The following is a 13,172-nucleotide window of genomic DNA, read 5'->3' as shown; positions in this document are numbered from 1 at the left end:
GCTACTTATCTCCATCTGATACCGAGGTAAAAAATAATGGAGCTGTATCACAACTCCTCCCATACGTGTTTATGGCGTGGTGCTCAATCAAGCACATAGAAAAGTTTATTTATTTCTTTTAGACCCCGGAGACAGTTTGGGCTCATTGCATTCTCTCGTCCCTGCTTATATGCGAGGCACCTCTGGATCAAAATCAGAGGTTACCCTGCTAAATACAGGGTGTTTAAAAATGTCGAAGCTGATGTGTAGAGACTGATCTGCAAACAGTTCTGCTGTGCGAACATCTCTGCCCGGAGGCCGGCTATGCGGAATCGATTTCCTCAGATTTCCTACTCAAGTGCCAGGATAGTAGGCAACGGCCGCTTCCCTCCACACCCTTCCTAACACTCGACGCTGTGCGTACATAAGGCAGAGAACGGGAAAGGGCGTGATACAGCGATGAGAGAGGCAGTTTCGATTGCTTAGCGCAGGACCGTTACTGCAGTGTCACGTGCTTGGTCTCCGCGCCTTTCCGAAGCATTCCTTTAGGACTAAACGGACACTTCTGTGTTCTGCGGTGTGACACCGTGTCCCTACGCTTAACTAATCAAACAGTACACCATGAAGACGTATGGGAAAGTGGGTGTATATATTCACGTATTTTTGACCTCGGCACTAGCTGCAGGTGGGTGGTCAGCTTCACGCCCCGGGGAAAGAGCCCACGGTATGCATTGGATAGGAGGTTCTGCGGGCTCCAGAACCGGTCTGGACGCTGTAGAAGGGAGGAATCTCTTGTCCCCACCGGGACTCAAACTCCGACCCCCTTGGCCGTCCAACCCGTAACCAGTCGCTGTCCCGGATCCGCGTAACCCGGTAGAAATTCGCCAACGTTTCGGAGAAACACTGTCTCCATCCTCAAGGTCAAGATACTAATCAAGGAAAGAGCAAGAAGCAAGCAACTGCATTTCACATAAACCTGAAGTTAAGTTTATACATCTATTTCCCCCCCCCCAAAGAAAAAATTGTATGAGAAGTGAACACGTAACACAGATCTCATTAACATTTCAGACGTTATTCTGTGTTTCTGTGTTCGTAGGAAATACATATTGTGCTTAGTCAACTGCCGCTGGCAATATAAAATCGTCTACAATAAGTGAACGTCGAAACCAGCGATGAAAGCAAAATTGGAAACAAAACGTTTTAAAAATCTGTGTACTTCAGTTTTTAAGGGGGTTTATAATGGGTAGGAATTGGCACGTTACAGGGTACAGAGCCGATGGTTACTTCGTCCGTTGTAATAGCCAGTTTAACTGTTTCCCACCTCACCGAAAGTAGACTGAGTCTCCATTACGAAGATGAGTCGTTAATGCTTTTTAGGGAAGGAATTACTTACTTACTCATGGAGCTGAGCCCTTCTTGAGGAGCCGCCAATTCTGCAGCTACTCAAGAATTTTCCGGTATTTTATGAAACCCGAAAGTTCATCACCGTGTTCACAAGACCCCTCCACTGGTCCCTATTCTGAGCCAGATCTAGGGAAGGAATAGGAGCGTGTTATAATCACACTATGAAGCATGTACGTAGAGTGTGTGGACAACGTACTGGCTTTATGTACCAAATATAATTCCCATTCAGAATTCAAGGGGAAGTATCATGTTACCTGATGATGCGTCGGGGCCGATGTCTAACGCTTTCTCCCACGAGTAACACGCACAAACAGTAAACCATCTCTTACGTACAATAATGTCACGTGATGGAGTGGCTATAGACGGGGTTTGGAATGGTAATCGGATTTGTTGGACGCACGACTCGTTAGTATACTTTACAAATCACAGTCACAAACACACACAAGTGTTCTCATTAACGGTCTTCACTGGGCTGACTGGTAACGTCTTCCAGCGGCGGACGTTCCCTTTCTTCTGGATTCCCGAACTGTCTCCGTGCCTCAGCTACCAACGTCTCACAACTGCAACTCTCAAATGACTCTCTGCCGCCAGACCCTATCTCGACTGACAGGCAAATGGCAGCTGGTCTTCGTTATATAGCCTCTGCACGGACTGCACCGAAAACACCTATTTAAGCTGTTCTTCTGTTGCGGCCATCACGTGATGGCTACTGAGCTATTACCTAGCGACGGCTGTGTCTGATGACTTCATAACTCTGGCTTTCAGCAGACACGCCAGAGCACATATCCACATCAGACTGTTATGAGTACTCACAGAATAGACACGATACGCCGAAACAAAATTCTGCTTGCTGCTTCGTGACGCACTGCGTATCTGATGATCATGAAACATGTTAGCGGCCAGGAATTCATTGCTCTACAAACGCCCTGAAATTGCTTACTGACGATGATGAATTTCGCGCTTACAAATCATTTTTACGATTATGTGTAGAAGCATAGCATTTCCTCGCACACTCTTCAGTCATTATATTGGAGGTTATGTAGTGTAAGATACTAACAACGTCGCTAAATAAGCAGGTAGGTCCCCAGCAAGACATGCTCTCACTTTCTAAGCGGGCATTCCCATGGACGTCATAGCGCCCCGACGCACGCACGCAAGTTGGTTCCTCCGGTGTGTTGCAGCTTACAGCACTGGGGAGCACCAAGGCCTTCCGGTTATCGCTTATTGGAGTCTGTCACGAGTTCCTGGAGCCTGGAGTCGAACTTGGCGACTTTGCAACACATACACAAACATCCATGCCTTGCGTGGAATTTGAACCCACGTTCCTGTCTTCCGAGCGAGCGAAGACAGTACATGCCTTAGACCGTTCGGCTACCGTGACTGGCTCAGTTAAATTTAAATGAATAAAAATAAGACGTGTAGCATTTGAGGTGCTGACACCGGTGGTTATTAACAGTTCTGTATTCTGATATACTATAACGCCGTGTAATCCGTTGATATCCATTCGTCGTTTCGGAGCAACATATCGCTCCCATCTTTATGGTCGAGGTTTGTCACCTGTTTTTACGCTTGTGTCTTCCTCGGCTTATTTGACACTGAAGATTGAGGCTATTTTTACTCCGAAACGTCGTTCGACTTTCAACGGACTGCAAGGCATTATGTCAGCTAAATCATTTGAGGGCCCTGCTTGAGACCACGTGACTCGGAAAGTACTCATGTGTTTGCGATGACACAACTGAGCCGTTTCCGCATCCCTTCAGTACTTTTACGTCTGAAGCTGAAGCGAGTCAGCGGTCGTGGAGTCCCACGTTACGCCTAATAAACGGATTTGCATTTAATTTGCTGTTGTGCTCCCTTACTGCAATATCCACGTAAGACCCTATTAGAAATGGGGTCTCTTCTACTGTCGGGAGGTGTCCTTGCTGAGGACAAGGGGGCGAGTAATTCGCTGGGACGGCTGGCTAATTGAAAAGACTTCCCCGTTACAGGAAGCTGCAGAAAAGAAAACAAGACATGGCCGTTTCGTGTGCGGCTTGGGCCTTGCACCTGGCGCCATCCAGTGTGGCGCCACGATGTACGAGCTTAATATTAATTTGATATCAGATGAACACGCATATGTTTGTAAGATGTGAGTTTTTTCACGGCGGTGATTAAGAAGAATGCATTCTTCCGGGGGTACCTTGAACATGGAGGCGATACGTTCCCACGAAACGTCGGTTCACGCTAGACCTACATGGCGCCACATCCCAGAACACGACATTCTTCGTAGTCACCGCCATGAAAACCTCAAATCTCAGACGGACGATTAAATCTTGCCCGATGTTCTTGATTATAAATATTGAATTGAATATTCCTAATATTTTGGAACACCTGTTTATGTGGGATAATGGTGCAGCTAACATATTTTGGACTCAAAATAGCGTACGAGTATATGTATTGGTTACGGAGCGGTGACTAAACCATGTTTAGCCATTAGGCGATTGAGGCAAGAAATTGCATTGTAATAGATATTAAGCGTTTCGAAAACATGGTACAAGTATTAAAATATTTTAAATACATTATTTTTATGTGCATATGATTTGGATGTGCAGTGATTTGCTTAGGGGCTTGGCGGGGTTCACGCGGACATGAGAACTTTGAGAACCACTGATCTAGATCATATTTAAGACTCAGACCTTGGGTCACAGAAAACACACTGCTTCTCCATTACAGAGACTAACCGGTTAATACTGTTTTGGGAAATACTCGCTGATTAATTATGAGAACCATACAGAACACACAAATACACTGTGGGCAGAATGCACAATTCAGTCCGTCCCTCAAAGGAAACACATTACGTCTCCGCTACAAAGCCCAACCGGTTAATGCTGTTTAGGGAAACAGTCGCTGTTTATTGTGAGAACCATACGGAACACACAAATACACTGTGTGGGCAGAATGCAGAGTTCAGTCCGTACCTCACAGGAAACACATTACGTCTCCGCTACAAAGCCCAACCGGTTAATGCTGTTTAGGGAAACAGTCGCTGTTTATTGTGAGAACCATACGGAACACACAAATACATTGTGTGGACAGAATGCAGAGTCCCGTAATCCTAAGTAGCTGGTACATATAGTTACCGCTGTGTCACCTTACAGGACCGCCGTCGTTTGTAACTAGCGTGCCTGTCGGTAACTCCACCGATCAGTTTGGTCCAAGCTGGCTTACAAAACGAAGAGTGCCCAGTACCAATTGACTCTCCTGAATGCCACCAGGATGGCCCTTTAAGTAGGGCTCGTCTGCTGCATGTGGCCGACTCGAAATCGAATTTCTGCCCGGACATGAAATGTACTAGCAAGTATATCCTGATTTACATAAGTCCCACTGAGCATATGCCAGGATAGTGTTTTAAAATAGGTCATGGGCATTCCTCACCCTCATTTCACCCAAATTAACCCTTGCAGTTGATACTGCTTCGTTACATAGCCCACAATCTATCAGTTCGCTAATGATATAGGCAAGGACAACTCTCTGTTGACACGCTGCATGTTGGCAGTCCAATGACGAAAGCATTGCGCACGCGCAAAGTGCAGATGTGACGCTCTGTGACGTTCTTCAGTAGCATTGAAGTCAGTTTTACCGAACATGATGTCTGTTGCTTAAACATAAACTGAAGGATGTAATGATATTTGTTATCGTTGCAGTTGTCAGCTGATTAGTTACACGTTTGGTCCTGTTTTCACTGTTAACGAGACCGTTTGTTCCCTTTGCAGTTCAGGACAGAACAAGGTGATGCTGTAAACCAGGGGTTCTAAACCTTTGTCAGACCTCAGTCCGGTAATTTTTTTTCTATAAGACGAGGGCCCGGTACTGGGTCGCGGTCCGGCGGTTGAGAAATACAGCTTTAAACATGCTGTCCTCTCCCCCCCTCCCGTCAACTTTTGCGGATAGAGGGTCTCGCGAGGTCAGCGCAACGAATCCCCACGGCCGTTAATTTCGGGTTTCTAGACCGGAGCCGCTATTTCCTTGAAATGGCTTCTCAGTTATCCTCGCGAGGCTGAGTGGACCCCGTTCTAGACCCACTATTCAGAAAATCTGGTAGTGCCGGGAATCGAATCCGAGCTCTGGATCTGTAGCCAGGAACTCTGACCACTAGACCACAGAGAGGGTCACTAACTTCGCCGACAAGCGGCGGTCGCTCGGTCGGTATAGTTCTCTTGCGGACTAAAACCAGTGAGTGCGTTTTGTTTTATCCCCCCCCCCATCCCCGTCGGACATTGGAACAGCTGCATAAAGTGTGAACTGCAGATGGGTAAAATGCAGAGGTTTCTAACCTTAGAACAGGTGGTACACGTAGTAACAAGTGTGCTATAAAGGTTTAAAATATTAATGATATAGGGTGCGAGATTTTGGATTGGATTCATCTGGCTGAGGGCAGGGTCCACTGATGGGCTGTAGTGAACACGCAAGTGAAATTTCGGATCTCGTAAATGTATGGAAGTAGCTGATCACTCACCTCCAGCTAGTGCCGTGGTCAAGAAAACGTAGATCTATACATCTACTCCCCCATACGCCTTCATGGTTTAGTGCTTAATTAGTTAAGCACAGGGACAACTTTACCTTTACAAATGTATGGGATGGTTTGACTTCCCGAGCTGCCGTTGTATGATCCGCTGTTTGTCAGCTCTCAGCTGATGTTTTGGTCTCGGCACACAAGGCCGGACTGCAGGGTCTTCTGACACATCAGAAATGTATATAATATTATGTTCTTGAAATCTGAAGGAGACCTATTGTAAGAATCAGGCGCCTGTAGTAGAATAATTAAAATTGACCGCAATGACGTAGGGTGGAGTCTGGACTGCAATAGTATGACTCAGAATAAGGGCCCACAGGCGGTCTGTCCTGAACACAGTAATGATAAGACTTCAGGTTACGTAAAGGGCAGGGAATTTCTTGAGTAGCTGAGCGACTGTTAGCTTTCGAAAGAGGACTCAGAGTAGTAGTATTTTTATTGTTTACTGATTCGTATAATATTTAACACTGCTGTCTCAGCTGCTAATGTCGGTCCCGAGGTATGTTAAGTGTGAATTTGCTGGTAATGTGCATGGACTCAGTTGCCCCGTGTAGGGGTTAAACTGCGACCGGAAGGCCTTCCCGATTCCTCCAAGTTTGAATCAATAGCTGTCTGTAGAGGGCGGCTGTTCTGAAGCAACTCATTTGGACATCCCTTCAGGCCTGTTACCTTCCCCCTCCACAGTTATATTACTTAACGCCGCAGTCCACGTCAAGACTGGCAGGGCAAAGCTAAGCAACGGTTCTTATTTGTGTTCAGGGGATCGCCGGTTTGAATCTCCACCGGAGCACAGACATGCCAGACAATAATTTTTCGTGATGTACCAATTCTGTCGAGAAGCGGGATATCTCAATATAGCGATGTACTGCGGGCTGGAGATCTGAGGAATCGGGGTTCGATTTCCGGCATGGACGTCATATTTAGGGTCGAGACCGGCTCTGGGGCCCATCCAGTGGGTACCAGGGGCAAGAAGACGGGGTCGTGAAGCTCACCACCCTCTACCAACTAGTGCCGAGAACAAGACTACGTGGCCTAGTTGGTTGTGGCGCTATGCTACAAGTAATTGGATTTTTCAGTAGATCTATTCCGTCCGGCCGCACTATAGCCCTGGGATCGACTCTGCCTTGAATAGAAATGGGTATCAGGAATATTCCTGAGAATAAAGGGTGGCCGGCCGGCCGGCTCGTAAGGCTGACAACCTCAGCGCCATCTGTGAGCCGACTGTCTAGGTAACGTGGGAGCCTCAGCGTCTCACAACCCCATAGGCCTCCACGGCCTGTTGCAGGGATAGCTTTACTTAACCTCACCGCCATCTGTGAGCTGACCGTCTAGAAAATGTGGGAGCCTCGACGTCTCCCAACCCTATGGACCTCCAGGGCCTGTTACAGGGATAGCTTTACCTTGGAACAAATGTAACTGTTCACAGAGCTTCCCAAGTTATTGAGGTCAGGTACTTATGACGGAGTTTGGCTTTCGTCATAACCCCACCATCCCTCCTACTAATCTGTCAAAGCTCACAAAGTTGTGAGATGGCGCTTACCAGGCAGCACCTTATCATTTCCTCAGTGTTCAAGTCGAGGCGGTAATGTTAAGAAATGGATCAGTTTCCTACTGAAACCTCGCCTCTAGGCGCGCACGGAGCGGTGATTCCTGGCTATGGGAACAACTGGAGCTCCAGAAGCAGGGCTGTAGTGCTCCACTTGAGATGAACATGAGGTTTTGTTCCCAATCCCCTAATAACGCGCGCGGCGACGCGGTACTCTGTTGCCGGTGGATGGGATGGTCCATTCTCGTTACCATGGATATTCGATCGTCCGCCGTGTCGCAGGGAAGGGCGGGTCCTGTTGCCATATATCACCGTCTACATTGGGCTCCGTTCAACTTGTCATGCCTTATAAAGTGGCTGTAATTTATGTGTTCTTGTTGCAGGAAATGAATCGAAGCGTAAGGTTAGTCAGAACAATATCTAGAAACTTAGTTTCCTGCGTCACACTAAACACACAATGTGGTCTTTACAAAGACGAGTCGTTAGTTCTGATTAGGAAAAAATCAGTGTCTTTTCCTGAAAAATAATTCGAAACCCACATGTGGTTATTGAGGGGGCTCAGTGGCCGGTCACCGTACCCGAGCGGTCTAAGGCATGCACTGTGTTCGCTCGCTCGGAAACCGGGATCGTGGGTTCGAATCCCAAAAGAGGCATGGATGTTTGGTACGTGTACGTATGTGTTTATTCTGTGTTTGTGTTGTCCTGTGTTTAGGTATTGGCCTTGAGACGAGCTGATCACTCGTCCAAGGAGCCCTACCGTCTGTAAAATGATAAACATGAAAAAAAAGAAACAACCTCGACACCGTAAATCTATAAGAGGAACGGATTAAGTAAGCAAGTAAGTGTGCTAAATGGAGAGCGTTTAACTGCAGGTTAATCAGTGCCATGTGTAGGTCATTGTGGTGTTTCTTCCTTTGACGCATGCTCCTATCTCACTCCGTCGTTTACAGGTTCAGCAGCATGTCTTCTGCAGAGTGGGTTCTGATATTTCTCTGATTTTAACAACAATATCCGTGAAAAAGTGCATGGATATAGGTGCTAAGCCTCACGCGAGTACACGTCTTCTAATGTTTGTCTTATCTCTCGCAGATGGTTTGTGCTGTACTTGGTTTATATATCATAATTTGTATTGGTGCCGGCGCCCGCAGATAGGGACTAGCTTTGTCGATTGGGCCCAACTGAGTAGGTTCCACCTGAAGACGGAGGCAGAACCCAGTCTCCTAATTTTGTATGTTTCAGTAAAAGCAGGGCGATTAATAATATTCAGCAACACAATAATTGTATGGTGGATAATAGTTCATCACTTTCTAATATGAATTCAACCACCGCCTGATTTTACGAGACGTGACTGTGCACCACGGGCGACCCCACTAAGTTGTCCGTTTACTGTATGGGGTAGTCCAGACTCCATAATTCTGTGTGAATAGAAAATAAGAGGTTCACCCATTTGGGGAGAAACGTCCTGCAGGTGTTCGCCCCTTGGAATCCTCATTTAGAATTCCTATGACTATCCAGTACTCCTTACAGCTGAATGGTCATACTCCTGTTTAAGGACGACGAATCATAGGTCGATCCTGAATCTAGTTACGCCCTCGGTAGGCGTGTCTCTGGGAGTCCAAGCACCAAGTTCGAGGTTCTAATCCCTTTAAAAAGTCAGGCTTTGCTAGCCACAGCGGACATCACGCAAGATTTGTGACGTGTTCACTTCGGTCGGACTCTCGTATCATCATTCGCTTCACGCACGCGCTGTGTTAGTCTTGAACTTCTGTTCAGCATCGAGCGTTACGCTCAACATCTCCTCGGAGGCTACCTCTTGCTACCTGCCGATTCCTTCTGCATTGGTGCAAGGTGCATTCACGTCTTTCTCCTTCATCAGTCACTACTCAACAATATTCCTATTGTGACCCTGTGTAACCATTTTATTCGGTACAAAACTCCATGGTTTTTTAGTCCGCAAGCGAACTATACCGACCGAGCGACCGCCGCTTGTCGGCGAAGTTAGTGCAAACTTTAGCGGATAGAGGGTGTTGAGTGGTCAGCGCAACGAATCCCCACGGCCGTTAATTTCGGTTTTCTAGACCGGAGCGGCTATTTCCATGAAATAGCTCCTCAATTATCGTCACTAGGCTGAGTGAAGCCCGTTCCAGACCCACTACTTAGAAAATCTGGTAGCGGCGGGAATCGAACCCTGACATATGGATCTGTAGCCAGGAACTCTGACCGCTAGACCACAGAGGCGGTCTTTTATTCAGTACACTCATTCTAATTAACCTGATAACCGACTTTAACCGACTTTTGAAGACTTGAATTTCAATTCTTAAGTGTCCCAACGATCCCAAACCACATACTTCCGCTCGGTCTACGCGAATATCCCATCATTATCTTTCGGGATACAACTTCATCTGGCATTCTATGTAGATGTTTTATTCACTTCATACGAATTTGGTGCGTCTGTGACACGAAATGGATGCCAATCGTGTTCCCACTGAGATTGTCTGTGACACTGCTTCAGAAGTTTATTCCCGCAGCTGTGTTCCTGCTCCACCTGTCTTGATTGAGGCAGAAGTTGACCTCACGTAGAGCAGAGTAGCAACCGCCAGTGTTTACATCTCGTAACTGTCGTCTGGTCTTTTTATTCTGGAGTCGGTTTGCTGAAAAGGCTATACAATTTATGTATCTTCCTTTAAAATTCTATTTGTCAGCAGCAGAAGGGCAGCTGTTCTAAAATTAATGGTTTAGTCATGTGGGGACAGCGCCTCTACTGAGACGCAATTATCTCTCCTGGCCTCATGCAGGCGGCTGTGGAATGTGTTCCGACACTACCAGCTTCGTGTGTTCAGATTAATGTAGCGGCTGCAGGCAATTAGGCGGTGCGACTGGGCTAAGCCATCTGGACAGGGCGCTTGCGCAGTTACGCGTTTCAGCGCAGGCCGGGTAAGATTATTAACCTATGGTTACGGCAGTACTACATCCTTTTACAGTTCTTCGTCCTGAATAAGACTGATTACGAAATATCAGCATAATGTGCGAGCAAAACTGGAAACAAGACGTTAAATTGTGTTACTGTGTTATGGGATCCGTTGCAAGGCAACCATAACAGTGGAAACTGGGTATTTTCTGTGTGGTCCGCGCCGAGCAGTTATCTTGAAAACATCTGGGCCAACCCAGTTATCAGTTGTCATAGTAGTCAGGTGAGAACTGAGTTCGGCACTGGAGGCTGTGAACATAGAACCTGAGTGCATGAAGCTGAAGAATCTCCACTGTTAGAAGCCGTTATTAGGTAACGGCTGGTGAAGGTACAGAGTACTGGAAAAAGGCTTAGCGGGTGCTGTGGTGGTTTGTGAAGTGTGTGGATTAGCGATAGCGTTATAATTTTTTGTATTTACGACCTGTAAGTGGTCTGTAAATTCAACACATAATCCAAACCCCGTCTATAGTCACCCCTACACGTTACAGTATGAATTGGATACACTCTTTCAGGACAAGGTCAGTGGCAACAACGGTTTCTATGACAACGGGGTTGCTCCTGAATTGAACATGTCCGACGTCTAGCTTGGGGGGGAGGGGTGCTGTATGCCGAGGGTTACATGAACATGGCGAGGCGCCAGCAAATGACATTACGAGGAGAGAGTCTGCAACCGCTTGTAGGCTCTGCGTGTCCACACACAACCTCGTGACCTGACGGTGAGCACACCCGCTCAGTGTTCCGATGACGTAACTATTTTGTCGTTTTCTTTAGTATAGCCAGTAAGCTTATTCCTGGTACTCATTTCTGTTAGAGGCTGAGTAAAACCCAGGGCCTAGTGCGGCTGGAAGGATTAGGTCAACTGAAAAAAATCCAATGACATCATCGGGACTTGAACTCGCGACCTTCCAGCTTGTAGCATAGCCCCTCAACCACTAAGCTACCGCGTTAATTAAATAATTTACCTGGGGTGTAAAGCGCGGCCGGCGCGTAAGGCTGACAACCTTACCGCCATTTGAGCCGATTGTCTAGATAATGTGGGAGCCTCAACATCTCACAACCGTATGACCCTTGACGGCTTGGTACAAGGATAGCTTTACTTTTTACTTACTTTATAGCTAGTAAGCCTATGCCTTCCAGAAGATCCACCACACAACTATTATTTCTTTATTGCTAGTGGGGCGGGACTAAGTCCCCTGTACTGCGGCCACTTCTGGCCTATTGTACCAGCACCAGATGATAGGTGAGGGTGATTGTGGAGCAATTGGTGGAATGAAGATTGGCAGGGGAAACCGAAGTACTCGGAGAAAACCTGCCCCAGCGGCACTTTGTCCACCACAAATCCCACTTGACCAGTCCCGGGATCGAACCCTACCCGCCGCGGTGGGAAGCCAGCGACTAAGCGCGTGAGCTATGGCGCGTCCTTACCACACAACTAACTCCAGTAACTCTCCTGTTTTACTGACACCTTTGGCGTTTGTCCTGCGAAATGACTTACAGCGCTCGAATACCTCCTTAGACAGGACAGCAGCAAATTGGCTGTAATGTCGTTTACGTAAATGCAGGCCTCTTGAAGATGAAATCTTGTGGGGCTTACACTGTCTTCAGCCTCATCACTCTTACTGAGTTAAGTCGGCCCACGTGGTAACGATTTTGACTTGTACACGTCATTCCCGACTAAGACATTCGTGGTTTTCTTCAGTCCCATCAGTTAAATTCTGATAAAATATCTCAGCTAGGCCATGACTGATTTTTTCAGTCTTTTCATCTCGTTTTTATTTATATAGATTTGACGTCATGCGGTCCGAGTTGCTGACTGCGACGTTAAATTAACAATAAAATAAATAAAGCAATATTGCTTTTTCCTTCCGACGAATTTTGACCAGCACTTGAAAACATTGAGGTTTCGAATATGTAATTTTAATCAATTGCATTTTATATAGTGGCATGTAGACCTGTTGCTAGGCAACAACCACGAAATAAGCAGTTATACAACAGCCGTTGCTAGGTGATGGCTCTCTAAACAACGGCCGTTGCTAGATAATGGCCGCAACAGATTCGTAACACGCACCAATGGACTAACTGGGAAGCGGTGTTCTGTACGTGGTCCGTGCGACAGCTGCGTGACAAGTGCAGGTCACACAGCCCTGTTCCTGAGCTGTGGGACATTCGTTTTCAGTTGTTGCAGAACACGGACCGTCTGTCTGTCCGTAATCCGCCTTATACGTAGAAACACGTCGTGGCCTCGCAGAATACTAATCTTACGTACTGACGTCATTTCGAGTGCTCAGATTACAAACAGTCTCCGAAACGTCGGACACCAACTCTAAATTGACAAAATTGATGTCCCAAGACTGGTTTGTAAAGTTTTATTGTTCATTTAACGGCGGTCAGTAGATCAATGTGGGGAATCGACTGGTTGAGTCAACGAATGATGAATTTAAAGGCATGTGGATGGAGGCGGTCGTGACCTGTTTCTAGGTCGTATATTGCGATTCTCCTGGATGAATTGCGGAATCCACGAAAATTCCCAGAGGCAGCATTCGACATGCAGGACGAGATTCTAACTGTGCACCTGCCCAATACAACTCAGTAGTTTGCTCCATTGTGGCCGCCGAATAAAACCGCCGATGTAGAGGTATCATTTAGAGCTAAGAGCAGCGCGGTGCGCTTAGCCGCCGAAGACGAAGTGCGGCTCGCGGCTCACGGCTACGGCACATGAAGCT

Source organism: Cryptotermes secundus, unplaced genomic scaffold, assembly GCF_002891405.2.
Source record: "Cryptotermes secundus unplaced genomic scaffold, Csec_1.0 scaffold1729, whole genome shotgun sequence".
In the NCBI taxonomy this organism is placed as follows: Eukaryota; Metazoa; Arthropoda; class Insecta; order Blattodea; family Kalotermitidae; genus Cryptotermes; species Cryptotermes secundus.
This window is presented reverse-complemented; position numbering follows the sequence as displayed.